At 51.8% G+C, this 19,079-nt stretch overlaps 1 pseudogene; it reads right to left on the reverse strand.

The window, feature by feature from the left end:
• Window positions 1-19,079, reverse strand: part of LOC120747696 (zinc finger protein 850-like) — a 57,772-nt pseudogene that overhangs the window by 10,058 nt on the left and 28,635 nt on the right.

Here is a 19,079-nt window from a genome sequence, read left to right on the forward strand (position 1 = left end):
TATAGCTTTTTTACCCCCAAGCCCCTCTCTCTTTCCTATCAGTAGCACAGGGAGACAGGGAGTGGGGGTTTTGGTCAGGTCATCACCCAAGATCTTTTTCTGTTTGCTCATGGTGAGGAGTTTTTCTTCTCCTATGTCATGAGTCCTTCCCACAGGAAAAACAGTCTTCCCAATACTGTTATGGCATGGGACATTTGTCCACAAGGTGCAGTCTTTTAAGGATAAGCTGCTCTAGTTTGGAAGCAAAGGTCCTCTTTCTCTGTCTCTGGGGGCGAGGGCCCTCTCCCGCTGTTCAGGTCTCTCACTGGATCACAGTTTCCACTGGCACCTACCCACTCCAGTGTAAGCATTTTTCCCATGGGCTGTGCGTGGATCTATGCATCCCCCATGGACTTCATGGAATACAGCAGGACAGTTTGATTCACTATGGTCCTCACCACAGTTTGCAGAGGAATTTTGTCTCCTACTCTTAGAGCACCTCCTCCCTCACCTTTTCCACTGACTTTGGTACCACTATGTTGTCTTCACTTCCTCCTCTTCTCTAGCTAAAAGAATAATTGCTGCCTGTAGGTACCATTGCCAACAAGTTCCACTAATTCAAAGATTCTTGCAACATCTTGTAGTCCCAAGACGTTGATTTTGTCTAATTTCTGCCCTGGGGAATGGCTCATCATGTTTCTGCTACCAGCCATGTAGCTGCTGTGGCACTGGTACTATTTAATGTCTTTCTTCATGTGGGGCACTGAGTTGGAGAAGCCACCACCACTGCCCCTGCCCTTCTGCCCATGGCGTAGGCGGCCAGACAGGCAAGGCTCGCTGTGGGCAGCACCGACATGGCAGCGGCTGTGGTGGCACATTGCTGCAGGCCATGCCGGGATGTCCTGGCAGTGATGGCTCACAACCCCTGGAAACAACTGTGTGTGAGCTGTTTTGATTTTCTTCTTAAATATGTCATCACTGAAGCGTTACCAGCAACTCTAATTGCGCCAGCAGCATGTCCATCTTCAGAGCAATCAGAGATTTGCTCTGCTGGACATGGTGGAAGCTTCCAGTAGATTCTCACAGAAGCCAACTCTGTGGCCTCTCCCGCTACCAAAAACCAGGCCATGTAAAACAACACAGCCTCAGAGTGTCATAATGGTTTCCAGAACTCCATGAGGCCCTGCAGTGTCAGAATGGTCTCTTTTGGTTCCCCAGTGTCACAATGGCACCTTGGATTCATGAAGCCCTGAAGTACAGAATGGATTCTTGATTCCATTGGGCCCCTCACTGTTACATGAGTTCTTAGTTCCATGGAGCCCTGTAGTGTCACAATGGCCCCTTGGTTCCAGTGTGTACCAAACTGTCATAGTGATCTCCATGGTTCCATGAGGCCCTGCAATGTTTCCATGGATTTTTGGTTCCATGAGCTTTTGTACTGCCAACAACAGTTTCCTTTGCTTCTGCAGTGTCACAAGGGATCCTTTGTTCAAGGAGGTTCAGTAGTGTAACATGGACACCTTGATTCCATGAGGTTCTGTAGGGTCACACTGGACCCCTTGGTTCTGAGGCCCTCCTGTGTAACAATGGACCCACAGTTCCATGAGGTTCCGTAGAGTCACCATGGTCTCTTTGGTTCCACAAGGCTTTGCTGTGCCTCAATGGCACCTTGGTTCCATGAGGTTCCATAATGTCAACAATGATCTCCTTGGTTCCACAGTGTCATAATGGACCCTTGGTTCCAAGAGGTACCTGGCATCCCACAACCCCTCACAGACTTTTATAGCCCTTCCTGGCCCCTCACAAACCTTCACCTTCACAGCCCCTTACAAACACTTTATGGCCCCTCACATGACCTCACAGCTGCTCAGATCCCCTCAAAGCCCCTCACAGCCCTCATGGCCCCTAACACCCCCAGGCACAGGCTCCTCCCAAAGGAGAAGGGGTCGGGCCCTGCTTGTTCTCCTTTCATTTCAGTCCCTTCCCAGCCATGAGTAAAGAAAGGCTGAAATGGAGCCTTTCCCCAGCATTTCCCTCGGGGTTCATTGCAGCTGAAGCTCTGTGCTGGCGCTGGCCACAGCGTGATGCCTCCGCTGAGGCGTAGCGACCTGGATCCAGGAACAACACGGCAGCCACACCCAGGCTGCTTGGGCCACCAGCTCACAGACACCAATGTGGTGGATGGCAAATGGCGTTTATTAACTGATTACATGGGGTTATAAAACCTCTGTTTGCTACATCACTTCCATCTGCTTACGTTACAAACTATGTGTGTCTTACTTTATCAAGGACACTAAACAACTAAGTGTTGAGGGAGGGGTTCTGTCTACCCGTACAACGCGATATCTTCCGATCGCCTGTCCCTAATCTCCCACACCAGCGCAAACATCCCTGCAGCCCCCAGGCCTTTGCTGTCCCCCCGTGTCCATTCCCTGTCCCCGAGTCCCGCCCGGCTCTGGCAGCAGCAGGAGCCGCAGCGCAGCGGGCGCCGGCCCGGCCCAGCCGGGGCTCCCGGGCAGGAGCAGCAGCAGCGCCGGCCCCTTCCCACCTGCTCCTGCCTCACCTTCCAAGGGCTTTTTCCAGCTGAATGCTGGAGTGGAGCAACAATCACCCACAAACAGCCCTGATTCCTCAGGGCCCGGCTGTGCTGCCCTGACCCAGCCTCCAGAGGAAGAAAGGATCGGGTTCCAGCGCTGCTTTCAGCACTGTTTTACTTCCCCTGTGGGAACAGCAGGAGTCTACTGCTGCCTTTGCCTTGAGAATTGTAAATCATGGCTGTTCTTGCCCCTCTTTAGGCTGCCACTTGAATTTTATTTGTAAAACTGCCATTGCCTTTTTTGATCAGTGCCACCCAGAGCATTTTCACAGAATTACACAGAATCACAGAATGTCTAGGTTGGATCAGACCTTCAAGATCACTGAGTCCAACCTATGCCCTAACACCTTAACTAGATCATGGCATCGAGTGCCACATGCCCTCCTCTGGACACGCTCAAGCATCTCAACATCCTTCCTAAACTGAGGGGCCCAGAACTGGACACAATACTCAAGGTGTGACCAGTGCCGAGTACAGGGGAAGAATGACCTCCCTGCTCCTGCTGGCCACACCATTCCTGATCCAGGCCAGGATGTCATTGGCCCTCTTGGCCACCTGGGCACACTGCTGGCTCATGTTTATCCAGCTGCTGACCAGTACCCCCAGGTCCCTTTCCTCCTGGGCATTGTCCAGCCACACCTTCCCCAGCCTATAACACTGCAGGGGGTTATTGTGGCCAAAGTGCAGGACTCGGCACTTGGACTTATTAAACTTCATCTTGTTTGACTCTGCCCACCTATGCAACTGTTCCAGATACCTCTGTAGAGCCAATCTATCTTCCAACAGATTGACACATGCTCCCAGTTTAGTGTCATCCGCAAATTTACTAAGTAAAGATTCAATACCCTCATCCATATCATCAATAAAAATATTGAACAGAACTGGCCCCAGCACAGACCCCTGAGGGACCCCACTGGTGCCTGGCTGCCAGCTGGATGCAGCACCATTCACCACCACTCTCTGTGCCCGGCCATCCAGCCAGTTCCTAACCCAGCACAGAGTGCTCCTGTCCAAGCCACGGGCTGCCAGCTTATCCAGGAGTATGCTGTGAGAGACAGTGTCAAAAACTTTGCTGAAATCCAAATAGACAACATCCACAACCCTTCCTGCATCCACCAGGCAGGTCACCTGGTCATAAAAGGAGGTCAGGTTGGTCAAACATGACCTACCTCTCCTAAACCTGTGCTGGCTGGGTCTGAGACCCTGGCCATCCTGTAAATTCTGTGTGATGACACTCAGTATAAACTGTTCCATTATCTTGCTAGGTACTGAGGTCAGGCTGACTGGTCTGTAATTACCAGGATCCTCCCTCCCACCCTTTTTGTGAATGGGTGTCACATTGGCCAGTTTCCAGTCATCTGGAACCTCACCAGTGAGCCAGGACTGATGGTAGATGATGGAGAGCGGCTTCACAAGCTCATCTGCCAACTCCCTCATCACCCTGGGATGGATCCCGTCTGGTCCTATAGTTTATGGGTATGCAAGCATCTCAGAAGTTCTCTGACTGCTTCTTCTTGGATAATGGGAGGACCATTCTGTTCCCTGACACCATCAACCAACCCAAGAGAACAGTTTTCTTGAAGGCAAGTTGTCTTTCCACTGAAAACTGAGGCAAAGAATGCATTAAGCACTTCTGTCTTCTCCTCATCTGCAGTTAGTATGTTCCCTCCCTCATCCAATAGAGAACAAAGGTTGGCCTTACCCTTCCTTTTACCATTAATATATTTGTAGAAGCATTTTTTATTATCCTTTACAGACGTCACCATTTTAATTTCAAACTGAACTTTGGCTTCCCTAATTTTTTTCCTACATGTTCTAGCAGCCCCCTTAAATACTTCCTGAGAGACCTGATCCTCCTTCCAAAGATGAGACAGCCTCTTTTTATTCCTAAGTTCCTCCAAAACCTCCTTGCCCATCCAGGCTGGACGTTTACCTCGTCGACTTACCTTTTGGCACACAGGGACATTCTGTTCCTGTCTCCTCAAAATCTCTGCTTTGAAGCACACCCAGCTTTCCTGAACTCCTTTGTTTTTAATGACTGTTTCCCAAGGAACTCTCTAAATAACTCTCCTAAACTGGCCAAAGTCAGCCCTCCGGATATTCAATGTAAGAGTCTTACTGGTGTTCCTCCTGATTTCACCAAATATTTAGAACTCTATAATTTCATGATCACTCTGCCCCAATCGACCTCCAAACACCACATCTCCCAGCCCACCAGCCCATCTCTATTTGCAAACAACAGATCTAACATAGTCTTTCCCCTGGTGGGCTCACCCACCCACGGTGACAAAAAGTTGTCCTCCATGCACTCTAAAAATGTCCCGGACTGCCTCTTTTCTGCTGTGTTAAGTTCCCAGCAGATGTCTGCCAGGTCAAAGTCATCTACAAGAACAAGGGCTGAACATCCTGAAACATTCTCTAGCTGCTTATTTATAGAATGAGTTGTCCACCTCTTCCTCCTGGTTGGGTGGATGATAACAGACTCCCAATAGGATGTCAGCCTTGTTGGCCTTCCTCTTAATTCTTACCCATTGGCATTCAACTTCATCTTCATTAGTTTCAATACTTAGGGCGCCAAAAGACTTCTTAATATAAAGTTCATGAGGAGCCTGTATTTGGGATGGACATATTAATGCTTCAAGACACTTTGCATTTTTCTTCTGACTTTGACTCCTGGAAAGGTTTGTGCAATCTCCTCTCAGGCCCTGAGGTTCCCAGGGCTCAGCACCAAATGCACCACGGGACTCATTAAGATCTAGCAAGTCCTGACAAGCCATGGCTGTGCCTTGATTTATGTCTTGTCTGTTACAGTTCATTAGGAAGTCTTTTTTGTAAAATGATGGAGAAATATTTCAAAGAGCTTCTAAGAAATCCACATTCCTATTCTCAAGGGTAAATTTTTCTCTTTAGAGAAGAGGTGACTGCAGCATTCAGTGACTGATACTGACTCAGGGGCCAGCTCAACCAAACAGAAAGGGGCAGTGCTGGGCACTGCTTCCATGGCAGCCCTCCCTGGGACACCACACCTGGATCACCTGTCATGGAATTGCCATGGAAACCCAGCTGATTGGAAATGCAGTGGGGGACAAAGGTTTTAGTGGGGCCTGTCACAATAGGATAAAGGGTGGTGGTTTTAAACTAAAAGAAGGGAGGTTCAGATAAGGGGAGATAAGGAGGAAATTTTTAATGATGAGGTTGGTCATACAGCAGGACAGGTTCCCAGGGAGGTGGTCAATGCCCCATCCCTGGAACCATTCAAGTCCATCTGGGACAGGACTCTGAACAACCTGATCTGGTGAAAGATGTCCCTGCTCATGGCAGGGGTTTGGATGAGATGAGCACTGCAGAGCTCTTCCCATCCAAACCATTCCAGGATTGCATGGGGAGAAGGGGCTGCTCACTGGACTCCATCCACTCCCTTGACTCCTCCTTGTCTCTGCTGGAGCCCACATCCAGCAGCCAAAGCCAGCCCCTTCTCTGGCCTTTCCCTGCCCTGCCCCAGGGGCTGACAGAGCCAGGGTGGCACAGGTGACCTTTAGGCTTTGCAGGGCTCAGGCACAGCGGCTGGGACAGAGTCAGGGCTGAGGTCACACTCTGTGGGCTGGGGCAGAGCCCAGCCAGAAATGAGCCCTGGAGCAGCAGCTCTGCAGTGGTGGCCACCAGGCCGCCTTGCCAAGGGAGGCTTCTGGCCATGGCCTGGAAGCAGCTGCTGCTGCCAAGGTGCCTTTGGTGCCTCAGGCTCTCCCTGGCACAGCTCCCAGCACGGCACTCTGCACTTGTGCCCGAGGCCTTCACTGTGTTGGGGCTGGCCTGGAGCTTTTCCTGCAGCGGGATCTGCCCTGGTCCTGGCACAGGAAAGGCAGCTCCTGCTGGAGCAGGAGGCTCTGCCTGCAATGGGCTCAAACAACTTCAACAAAGGCCCTGTTTACTTCAAAATTTCTTCCTAGAGCCCTATATTCTATACTTGTTATAGCTAATATACTGTGGTGTAAATAACTCTTTTTTTAAAATTTACTCTGTGGTGTAAGTAAATTCTTCAGTCTAATCCTGATCAGAATCAATCATAGCTGTATTTATAGAAATACATCTGGTATTCCATCGTTAATCCTGTGGGACAAATAGCATACAGTACAATCTCACCTGTCCAATCTTCTACACATAAACCTTTGACAAAATCTGGGCATGGGATTGGATCCAGCCACTCCCAGTCTCCTCTCTTAGATGGAATTTTAAAAGTCTAAGCGTCCTGGAGGAGTTTGAGGATCCATGGTGGCTGTTGGGTGTCATTTCTCTGCCTCATGACTCAGCAGGAGTTTCTCCAATGAAGAAATAAAGCTTTAGCCTGAAGCTCCCACTCTGCCCATGACAGGAACCCCTGTGAGTGTCTGGGACATCCCGACTCTTTGGCAGCCTGGGGACTCCTGGGATGTCACCGTGGAGCCCCCGTGAGTGCCTGTGACAGATCGGTGCCTTTGCAGCCCAAGGTCCCCTGGGATGTCACCATGGAATGGCTGTGACTGCCTCTGACCACAGGGCTCTTTCCCATCCCCAGAAACCCCTGGGAGGTCTCCATGGAGCCCCTGTCTCTGCCTGTGACATTCCAGCTCTGGAACAGCCTGGAGACTCTTGGAAAGTCCCGATGGAACCCCTCTGAGGGCCTGGGACAACTCCGTTCCTTAGCAGGCAACCATCACCAGCCCCTGTTGCTATGGTCAGTTTCCATGGCAACCATCACCAGCCCCTGTTGCTATGGTCAGTTTCCATGGCAACCATCACCAGCCCCTGTTGCTATGGTCAGTTTCCATGGCAACCATCACCAGCCCCTGTTGCGAGGGTCAGTTTCCATGACAACCATCACCAGCCCCTGTTGCTATGGTCAGTTTCCATGGACAACCATCACCAGCCCCTGTTGCTATGGTCAGTTTCCATGACAACCATCACCAGCCCCTGTTGCTATGGTCAGTTTCCATGACAACCATCACCAGCCCCTGTTGCTATGGTCAGTTTCCATGACAACCATCACCAGCCCCTGTTGCTATGGTCAGTTTCCATGACAACCATCACCAGCCCCTGTTGCTATGGTCGGTCCCTTGGCAGCTCCATGCAGATCCCATGCCAGGGGTGGTTCCATGGACACCAGCTCAGGCCTGGAGCCAGAGCCCGTTGCCATGGCAACCATTTGCAGTCCCATTCCCAGGGCCATGGGATCCCAGAAGCACAGAATTGGCTGAGTTGGGAGGGACCCATCAGGATCCTCGAGTCCAACTCCTGGCCCTGCACAGGACACCCCAACAATCCCAGCCTGGGCCTGGCAGCGGTGTCCAAACGCTGCTGGAGCTCCCAGAGCCCTGGAGCTGTGACCCTTCCCTGGGAGCCTGTTCAGTGCCCCAGCAGCCTCTGGGGGAAAAACCTTTTCCTGACATCCAACCTAAACCTGCCCCGACTCAGCTCCAGCCCTTCCCTCCAGTCCTGTCCCTGGGCACCAGAGTGAAGAGGTTCCCACAGCCCCCAGCCAGGGACCCGCTCCCAAGGCTGCTGCCAGGGCAACCAGGGCTGGGACCAGCTGGGATGCTCGGTTTCCATGGGCTGGGATTAAGGAATGGGATTCCCCAATTTTGTGCTCCCTGCTAAAATCGAGCTGCCGCTTCCTGCCCTCAAGCCTCCCATGGGAAGTACAATAGTACAAAGGTCCTAGGCTAGGATAAAAGAATTTACTGGGAATAACAATAAGATAAGGAACAACTAGGAACAGAGTCAATATTGATGATAGAAGGGAGAAGACAAACGATATACAGGGAAAATTACAACAACACTGACTGGAACTTCCCAGCCACGTATTTCCTCCTGCTGGGAAGGGACACCCTTCTCCACGCAGGAGATAGAGAGAGTCCCTTTCCTGCCCCTGGCAATAACCTGATGTGGGATCAAATACAATGGAGGGGCCATGGCCAGACCCTCATGTTCTTCAGTCCCACCTCACATCATTGCCAGGGTCAGAGAAAGGGACAGGTGACTTCTCAGCATGGGTCACGGGAAATGTGGGTCACAAGGACTCTTCCCGATGTTGGTCCTCAGATGGGGGATGAAGTTGGAGACTCACACAAAACACTGCCTGCACTCGAGGTACATGCCAGGGTTTCCCTTACTGGTGCCTCCGTTGGTGTTGGCTCAGGTGAGACCTCTGGGTGAAGCTCTTCCCACACTGGGGACACTCGTAGGGCCTCTCCCCAGTGTGGATGCGCCGGTGCCTGATGAGGTGGGAGTTGCGCTTGAAGCCCTTCCTGCAGTCGGGGCAGTGGAAGGGCCTCTCCTCTGTGTGAATCCGCTGGTGCTTGAGGAGATCTGAGCTGGTCTGAAACCTCTTCCCACACTCAGGACACTCGTAGGGCCTCTCCCCAGTGTGGATCATTTGATGGATGATCAGCTGGGGCCTCTGGTTGAAGCCCTTCCCACATTCCCCACACTTGTATGGCCTTTCCTCAGCGTGGATGTTCTCGTGGCGGATCAGGTTGGATCTGCGGCTGAAGCTCTTCCCACATTGCTCACACTGGAAGGGCCGTTCCTGGGTGTGGATCCTCTGGTGGCGGATCAGGTTGGAGCTGTGGCTAAAGCTCATCCCACACTGGGGACACTCGTAGGGCCTCTCCCCTGTGTGGATGCGCCTGTGCCTGATGAGGTTGGAGTTGCGATTGAAGCCCTTCCTGCAGTCAGGGCAGCGGAAGGGCCTCTCCTCTCTGTGAATCCGCTCGTGCCTTTGCAGAGTGGAGCTGGTCTGAAATCTCTTCCCAAACTCCGGACACTCATAGGGCCTCTCCCCAGTGTGGATGATGTGGTGCTGGACAGTGGTGTTGCTCTGGCTGAAGCTCTGTCCACCGTCCTGGAACAGGGTTGTTCTTTCCTCCTCAGTGCACCCTGGGATGGGTTTGGAGTCCTTCCTCCTGCAGGATCTCAGGCGCTTTTTCTCCCGATTTGATTCCTGTGCTGTGGAGCCACTCAAAACAGCCTCTTCCATGAGGTTCTGCTGTGGGGATTTGTCCTCCCTGGTCTCCATCCTTAGCTCCTTGTCTGGGGAAAGAAAGACAAGGAGAGTATGGGATTTGCCTCTGTGCCAGAGGGAAGGGGAAGGAGATCCCCCCATTGCATCCCCGGCAGGACGGCGTCGGCACCGGGGTTGTCCTGCAGCCGGGGGCCATGCTGGGCTGGGAGATGGAGCAGGAGAGAGGGGGAAAGGGGCACTGACTTCCTCCTCACCTGTCTGGCTGTCCCGGGGCATCTTTCTCTTCCTCACAGCCTCCTCCTCCATCCAGCAAAGGTTTGGGAATGGGAAATCCTGATTTGGGCAAAAACAAGGGATGAGTATGTTGAATTTGAATGTCCCTCTGCTCAAGTCCATCTCTACAAGTCACCAGACATCTGGAGTCCCTAAAAGCCTATCAAACACCAAGATCAGCCCTGAAAATTTCTTTCTGGAGTTTTCTGTCTCTGGTCTCCCTGCCCTCCCCAGGCTGCTGAGAATCCCAGGAATCTGAAAAGCTCCCACCTTTTCCATTTTCCATTTAGGGATGCTGGGGGTTTGGGGGTCCCAGGGTCCCTTCTCCCCTTATTCTCTCATTTGGGGCACAGGGGCTCCAAGGAGTCCCCTGCTGGCCCTTTCCAGGCTGTTGAGGGTCCTGCAAATTGCAGCTCTCCCCCCTGTCTGGGGTCCTGAGGGACACAGGGCTCTGCTCCTCCAGGCTGCCTCTGCCAGCAGCCACCACTGGGACCCCCCAATGTCCCCCCAAGGGCCATTTTCCACCCAGCTTTGGAGTTCTTACTTCTCCAAACATCCCCAACCAAAAAATCCCAATCCAGGGACCCCTCAGGATATCTGAGCCGAGCTCCCCCTGTCTTGGGCTGGTAAGACAGGGGTCTGCAATGGAAGGCAGGAGCCTCCCGTGAAATGGAAAATCCAAACCCCCTCTCTTTGAATTATAGTATTGAAATTAATGAGCTCTCAAGCAAAAATATGGCAATAGGAATATCAATTCTTCAGTAGGAAAATTAAACTAAAAGTGCAGTAGTAAAAAACACCACCAACAACAAAGCCCAAAAAATAAGACTCAGAATCCAACCTGACACCCGGGTAGTCAGGGTGTTGCTTGAAGTCCAATCAAATCGTGGCTGCAGTCCTCCTGGAGTGACAGGTGTGGTTTTGTTGAAGCAATGATCTTGTAGAAGGGTGTAGTTTTCCTCTGAAGGTCCAGTGGTGGTGCTGATGGGTCTGCTCTTCCTCTGACAATCCAGTGGAAATCAGGCTGCTCCTGGTGCTTTAAATCTCAGATTACATCCAGGTAGGAATGCTTGGCTCCTCCCTCTGGGTGGAGCATCTCACAATGGGATGATGTAATTTTATCAGTCCTGCAGTGAGACTCAATGGCCCATTACCAGAAGATATCTCCCTGGAGGGAGGATGGGTCATGGAAGAGATAAGGAACACTGCCCCATTTGGTTTTAACAGCTGGCCCATTAAGAGAAGATCCCCCTCAGAGATATGAGGGATGGGTGATGGAAGAGACAAACAACCTGCCCGACCTGGTTTTAACAGATGGTAATAGAACACACTTTTTTGGTTACATCTTGCATTGCAAGACAGGGCTTGAGGCTCCTTGTCCAGGCTCTCTCCAGAACAAGCCCAGGCCAATGCTCAGCAGAGAAAAGCCCCGTGAGCAGCCCCAGGGTGGCCGTGGGCAGGCTGGGGGCAAACAGCATGGCTGGGGCTCTGCAAGGTCCCTGGGGGAGACGGGAAGGAGCAGCAGAGCAGGGGCTGATCCATCCCCACTGTGCTGGACACCCCAGGGCAGCGTCCCAGAGCGTCCTCATGCACCTGCCAACAACATCCCCCCTCTGCAGCCCTGGCCTCTCCCCCAGCTCACACAGGTGCCGCATCCTTGCAGGCACAGACACGGCAGCACTGGCTCAGGAGCCCCTGTTTGCACTGCCCAGAGCAGGCGTCAGCACCCCCATGGTGTTGGTATGAGGACATGAACCTGAGGGAGCACAAATGCCATCAGCCCCTGGGGCCAGGAGGGGCTGGGGGACAGCAGGGAAACCACTCAGGTTTGTGGTGGCCTCTGAAGTCAGCCAGAAAGTTTGTTCCCATGAGCTGTGAGTTTCCTGTGCCACTGCAGGTATTGCTGCTCAGAGCCAGTGCTGCCTGGCAGCCACTCCCAAACTGCACTGAGCATTTCCTTTGCCTCACCTTGGCTTTCTTTCCCCTTCCTGGTATAAATTTCTTAATTTTGCCCCTCCCTGTTCCCTCCCCTGCAAACAGCCCATCCCTGGTTGCCCATTCCTCTCTGGCCCCATTCCCCATTTCAGTTCCTGAGTTGGCACCATGGGAATGTCCTGCTGGGGAGCAGGATCATCCTCCAAGTTCTTCAGGAATTGTCTGCATGCTCCTGCAGGACTGACAAGATGGCCTTTGGGGCTGTGAGGAGAAGTTGAGGGACCTGGGCTGCTGGACCTTCTGAAGAGAAAGTCCAAGGCTTATCTTGTAACTGCTGCAAGGGTGGTTTCAGAGAATCACAGAATCAGCCAAGTTGGAAAAGACCTTGGACATCATCAAGTCCAACCTGTGCCCTGACACCACCTTGTCTCCCTTGAGCCTCCTCTTCTCCAGGATGAACAACCCCAGCTCCCTCAGCCTCTCCTCACAGGATTTGTGTTCCAAACCCCTCACCAGCCTTCTTGCCCTTCTCTGGACACATTCCAGCCCCTCCACTTCCTTCCTAATTTGGGAGGCCCAGAAGTGGACACAGCACTCGAGGTGCTTCCCAACCAGTGCTGAGCACAAGTGAAGAATCAATGCCGTGGTCCTGCTGGCCACACTGTCCCTGATCCAGGCCAGGAGCCATTGGCCTTCTTGGCCACGTGGTCACACTGCTGGCTCATGTCCAGCCTGCTGTCCATCTGTCCCTGCATTTCCCTTTCTGCCTGGCCACTGTCCAGCCACTCTGTCTCCAGCCTGTCAGTTGTTTATCCTGGAGAAAAGGAGTCTCAAGGGAAGTCAAGGCAGTGTCAGGGCTCAGGTTGGACTTGATGATGTCCAAGGTCTTTTCCAAGCCTGCTGATTCTGTGATTCTCTGAAACCACCATTGCAGCAGTTGCAGAATGAGCCCTGGGCCTCCTCTTCAGAAGCTCCAGCAGCCCAGGTCCCTCAGCTTCTCCTCACAGCCCCAAAGCCCATCCTGTCAGTCCTGCAGAGCCTCTCCAGTGCAGGGGAAACCCTGGGCAACTGAATAGCAGAATCAATATTATTTTAGCAGTAACCATTTATTGTCTACGTTAAACTCCAGTTATAGATTCTAGCACTACTGTCCACACGTACAGGTGTCTCTCAGTTGGCTAAACCACTTGTTCACAAGGCAGGCACACATCGTTCAGGACTCATCATTGGTCAAACGTCCATCATCGTGTTGTGTGTCCTCTAGGTTTTGCGTTGTTTGTAAACAGTTTCTCAGGCTCTTGGTTCTTATTTGTAGTCCTGTTGTTATCTCAGTAGCCTTGAGGAATTCCTGAGGTCTCCTGGGCAGGAGCCTCAAGCCCTGTCTTGCAATGCAAGATGTAACCAAAAAAATGTATTCTATTATCATCTGTGAACACCAGCTGGGGCAGGTTGTTTATCTCTTCTATGACCCGTTCCTCATATCTCTCAGGGGGATCTTCTCTTAATGGGCCAGCTGTGTAAAACCAAATGGGGCAGTGTTCTTGATCTCTTCCATGACCCATCCTCCCTCCAGGGAGATCTCTTCTGTTAATGGGCCATTGCCACTTTGGGAAGGGCTCTGGTGACCCAGGTTTCCCTGTGACCCACGCTGAGAAGTCACCTGTCCCTTTCTCTGCCCCTGGCAATGATGTGACGGTGGGACTGAAGAACATGAGGGTCTGGCCATGGTCCCATCATTGTATTTGAGCCCATCTCAGGTCATTTCTGGATGGGCTCTGCCCCAGCCCACACAGTGTGACCTCAGCCCTGACTCTGTCACAGCAGCTGTGCCTGAGCCCTGCAAATCCTAAAGGTCACTGTCATGGGTTCGCACAGTTTGGTTTTTAATTAGGGAGGAATGTGAAGTATTTCCCTTTTCAGGACCCTAGAAATAGTTTTAGAAAGGACAAGGACCTATCAGAAGCCGGTTTGAGATATTGGCATCTGCTTTGGCCACTGAGAATGTTGAATGCGACTTTGGGCAGTACCCATATAAATCCTGGGTTTGTTCAGGTCAGGCCCTTTTCCTCCTGGTCAGCTGAACAGGTAACATCGAGTGGGTCCTACTGCTCCCCACACCCCACCTCCCCCTTCGGGGGGAAGCTCGCCCGAGGCCGAGCCGGACTCCATCGGCTCCCCGGGGGGAGGAGAGGTTGCAGCTTAACATCAACCACTTTGAAAAAACCTCCCCGGAGACCCCAGAGCAGGGAGGGATCTCCCCTGATAACAACTATGGGCCCGGTTTGGCCGAGGCTGCCCCGATTGTCACCGAGGGGTGGGCAGAGCTCTCCTCCCGCTCCCCTCCTCCGGTGTCTTCCAGACAGAGAAGAAAGAGTGGAGGGAGGAAACCAGGCTGATCTGAAATGGAGAGACTGCTGCCTGGAGCAGAAATCACATGGCCACTGCAGGCCTGGGCAGAGTTAACCCTGTCCTGGCAACATGGAGCTTCCAAGGCCTGACCCTTCCCTGAGAGAGAAAAGAAAGAGACAGAGTGGACGTAGGAAAGACACCGCATGAAGTCAGTGGAGCAGGAGTGAAAGAACTGATAAAGATTATTAGAAGAGGGATTGAGGATGTGGACATTTTTAACCAAACTTTTCTGCTGTAAACTATGGAGAAATGGACTGTTTCTTGTAACATCTTAATGTTGTTTGGGGAATGCTAGTTCTAGTCAAAGTTGGGGATTGATATGATTGAGATTTAAGTGGGAATCTTAAAGCCCCTCACTCCTGGGGTAAAAGGAGGTCTCAGCCTTTGAGACCAAGATGATTTTAGAGAGAAAGTGATTTGAAGCCCTCAGCTCCTGGGGTAAAAGGAGGTCTTTATTTCTTTTGAGATAGAAACGATTTTAGAGCTAGAAGAGAATCCTTGTTTTATACTAGAAGAAGCTTTCTTAAACAGTACCCCAGATACACTGAGAGGCCCATGAGTAGCCAGGGGAAAGGCTGTGAATGGGTCGAACAGCACAATCTGCAAAAATTCCAAGCAGTTGCAGATTTGTGACATTGAGAGCCCCAGGACTGCTTTTTGTCTTGTGGCAAAAGTGTCCATAAGACTCTAGAGAGACTCCTCTCCCAAAATGATGAAAGATTATGTTTAAATGGTGAAACTGACTGAAAATCACAGGTTGTGTCTCTCTATGTTGTTTGGAAGGAAGTTAACAGTTTGTAAGGGAAGGGAAGAGTCATTTTGAAGTTGCATTTTGGTTTTTTGGGTTTTTTTTCCCCATATTTTCTTTTCTTATCTTTTCTATTCTTTTAGTGTGTGTTTATAAAACTTTGTTTTTTAAGCTTGAGCCTGCTTTGCTTTCTCCTGATCCTCTCCCACAAAAAGAGAGTAAACACTAAGACCACTACACTAAATTTAGCAAACAAAATTTCATGAATGTGTAGTCACTACATTAATTAGTGTTTCTGCCCAGTTTTAACTAAAACCATTACACCTTCCTATGGAAAAGAACTGTCCTTCTTGTCCAGGTGCCCATGGCCACAATTGGGATTCCACCTCCAGCACTGCCTGTTGTGAGAGACTGGAGGAGATTGTTGGCTGGAAACATTTTGTGTGTGAGGGAGGAAGGGGCAGGTCCAGCCTTGCCCTGCCCTGAAACCCCAGCACTGCCCTGCCCTGTAACCCCAATCCCCCCAGAGCCTCTATCCCAGCCCAGCAGTGTCTGCCAATCCCTGGCACACCAAAGGCAATGCTCCACACCCACCTCTGCAGCCCCCAGCCCAGCTCCTGAGAGACCAAGTGACCCAAAGTCCCTCCTGGGGGAAGGGCCCAGGAAGACCATGGGGTATTCAAGGCTGACCACAAGGCAAGCACACATCTTGACCCCACCTCCTCTTGGAATTTCTGTCTGAACACTGCTGGAATCCAGGAGTTGGTAGCTCTGTGTGTGGTGTGCGTGTGTGGTTCTGTGTATCTTACTTGTCTTTTTTTCTGCGTCTTCCTCTTCTAATTCTCTCCCTTTGCAAATGTTGAGTAACTTAAATTTAACAGGTTTAGACTTTGTGATATTCAATGGGCCAATTTATAATGCTCTCAGAAGTGCTTTTTGTTGATTGAATATTGTATTAAACCTTTTGCCAAAGTTTCTCTGATTTTCTAAAGTTGCCAGTAAAGTCTGTTTTGTTGTTTTGAGCTCCTGAGAATCTCTTGTTGCTATTTCTCCAGTGCATCAACTCACAGTACACAAATAATTGTAATTCCGTTTTAATGTCTAAGTGAGAGAATTGTTTGAGGGATGGGGGTCAGGTCTTGTGTGTCCTGCTTGGCACAGCCCAGGCAGGGCTTTCACAGCCACATTGCACACTCCATTTCCCACCTGCACCCGCTGGTGCCTCTGAGTTCTGCTTGCCCAGCCCCAGGGACGCTCTCCTTGTCTGCCCATTCCCCCACGGTCTCTGGGCAGGGATGGCCTCAGAGGGGGCTGCTGACATCCTCAGACACTTGGAGGCTGCTGCTGGATTTGACTTCTCCAGAGGCTTCTTCAGCCTTCAGCTCTTCAGTTCAGGAATTCAGTGCCCCAAGGTGCATTATCATTCAGAACACCTTAAAAGGCCAAGCCTCTGGGAATAATTTGATTTAGGTTTTCAAATATTTTGTGGTTAATTAAACAGATTTTGGAAGTGTGTCCATAGTGAATATATTATATTTACAAAAGACAGTGAGAAAATATTTTTAGGTCCTGCTTAGGATTTTTTTCCTATTAATACATTTATATGTTCAATCTCCAATTGACATTGATCCCAAGGTACTTACTCATGCAGTTTGAGTAGATATGAAAATCAAGATCCTTTATGTCTGACAATCAATCAGATTTTGTCCCTATCCTGACCCCACCATTTCCCCCATCCAAGCCCTGGGACTCAGAGCAGCCTTGTGCAAATCTGAGCTCCCTCCACCCCAGGCTGGACCTGCAGGTTTCAGCTCCTGGGCTCCAACTCCCACCTGCTTTCCTTGGAGAAGGAGCTGCCCAAGACACAGAGGGATGTTCCTTTATTGTCAGCCAACAAACCCAAGGGGAGGCACAGCTCCATCAAATGCAAAAGTCATTCTTCTCCCTGGCTCTGCCCTGCACCTGATCCCCACAGCCTGTCCTGTTTCCTTCATCCCTCCACTGCCAGGGACTTTCTGGGACAAGGGAGCTCTGCTCTGGCTATGGAGGGAGGTGCAAGTGCAGCCACTGGAGTGGGAACCACAACTCATCAGGTTTGTGTCCCTGGAGGGACCAGGAACTGGTGAGACTCAGAGGCACAGAAAGGTTTCTCTTCATCCCCAACATAAAAAATGTGAACATGATAAAATTTAATAAACATCAAAACACTTCCCTCAGCTCCTTGTGACATCCCAGCAACATCTGACATGTCCACAACCCACAAGTGATTTAAATACAGGGAGAATTTTCAACTAAGACATAAGAAGAGGTGATATATAAAAAATAAAAATACAACTAAGATGCTGATTAAGGTGTTATTTAAACTTCTGAAAAATTGGACAACTCTGTAAAGCACAAAGAATGAAGCCAGTTAAGGGAGATGCATTGGAATGACCAGAGAACAGATGCAGGGAGAAATCTGGGAGCAACAGGAAGGACATAGATCCAACTGCACTATATGAAGAAATGCCTTTACACATGGCCATGTAAACAGGACACGTGGAAACACCTGAAGGAAGAGAGCCATGAATTCTTAGACTGAATGTTGGTAGCAAAGGTAGAGGGCAAGATCAATATTTCTTCTCCTGACATCGGAAGGAGAATCCAGTAGATCCAGGAAATCCCTGTTCCTGGTGGTAAAGTTTTGCCACTTCTTAAAAGTAGTTAAGTGACCCAGATAATAGAGATTTGCTTGTATATTATGAAACTAAAAGGTATTAAAACCTGTGCCCCTTTCCAGGCAGACATCAGTTGTGTGCCCATGCACAGGCAGTGCCACTTGTGCCCTGAGGTGCTGAGCTGGGATTGGCATCTCTCAGAGAGGAGCTGAGGGAGAGCAGAGCACCTTGCAAGCTGCAGGTCCCTGACAGCCCCGGAGGGCTCCTGTCCCATAAACATCTGCTCTGCTCCAGTCTGGAACAGGGACCAGCATTGTGCCGGGATCATCAGAGAACTGAGGTGTGTGCTGGAATTCAATCCCCTCCCCATCCCGCAGCAGCCCTGCATTTCCCTCCTCCAGCCTTGGTCTCCAGCACAGCCATGGAGGCTCTTTGGGCTCTGGACTTTTCCTGCAGCCACCAAGGGCAGCTGAGCTCTGCCTTTGGCACAGTCAGCCCTGCCCAGCCCAGGCAATGCCCAGCAATTCCTTGTGTGTGCCTGGCCTTGCTGTCAGCCCCGGCAGCGGCTGCGTGGCCCCTTTGTGCCGCGCTGGCCCAGCCATGGTGCCACAGCCCCTGTGCAGGCCCAGGGCAGGACAGGAGCATTGCGGGTGGGAACGGCCCCTGTGCCGTGGTGCCCACAGCAGCCTTGGGGCTCTGTGCCCCATGGCCTCCCTGCTGGGCAGCCTCTGCCAGCTCCTGCACAGCCCGTGGCACCTGTGGGCCTGCACAGACAGCCCTGCCCCGGGCTCTGCCGGGCTCTGGGCCAGCAGAGAGGCCGGGCAGGGCTGGCCATGGCCGGGAACAGGCCCTGAGCCCCGCAGGAGGATGGAGCTGGGCCACAGCCAAACTGCCCCGCAAACCTGGGCTGAGCAGCCAGGGCTGGCAATGGCTGGGGACAGAGGCTGGCGCTGACAAATGTCCTGGGCCGTGTTCCTGCTCTGTCCATGCCACCAAGGGCACAGAGCAGCCTCCTCTCTGGGCCACTTGCCTGTTTTCAATGCCTTCCACAGGCGCTGGCCCTGCCCCACAAGGCCTGGGCTGAGTCCTGCCCCTGCACGCTCACACAGGCTGAGATGGACACTGATGGTTTCTGTGCCAGGCTCTCTCAGCCCAGCCCAGCTCCCTCCAAGCTCTGCCAGCTGCCCTGAGCTCTCGGCAGCACCAAGGGCCTCTCCCCAGCACAGCCCAGCCGGCTCTGGCCCCACAGCTCTGCTCAGGGCAGGCTGCTCTGGGCAGGGGCCCCACGGCCTCAGCCCCTCTGAAGGGCACAGCAGCAGCTGCAGCTCAGACAGGACTCAGCCCCAGCCATGGGGAAGGTGCTGGGCCAAGGGAAAAGGAGGCTCCCTGTGTGCCCTGCTCCCCTCTCCCTGAGGTGCTGAGAGCTCTGCAGCCCCTGCTGCCATCCCATCTGCCCAGGCCAGCACAACAGCCCCGGCCTTGGGG

Source organism: Hirundo rustica, unplaced genomic scaffold, assembly GCF_015227805.2.
Source record: "Hirundo rustica isolate bHirRus1 unplaced genomic scaffold, bHirRus1.pri.v3 scaffold_165_arrow_ctg1, whole genome shotgun sequence".
In the NCBI taxonomy this organism is placed as follows: Eukaryota; Metazoa; Chordata; class Aves; order Passeriformes; family Hirundinidae; genus Hirundo; species Hirundo rustica.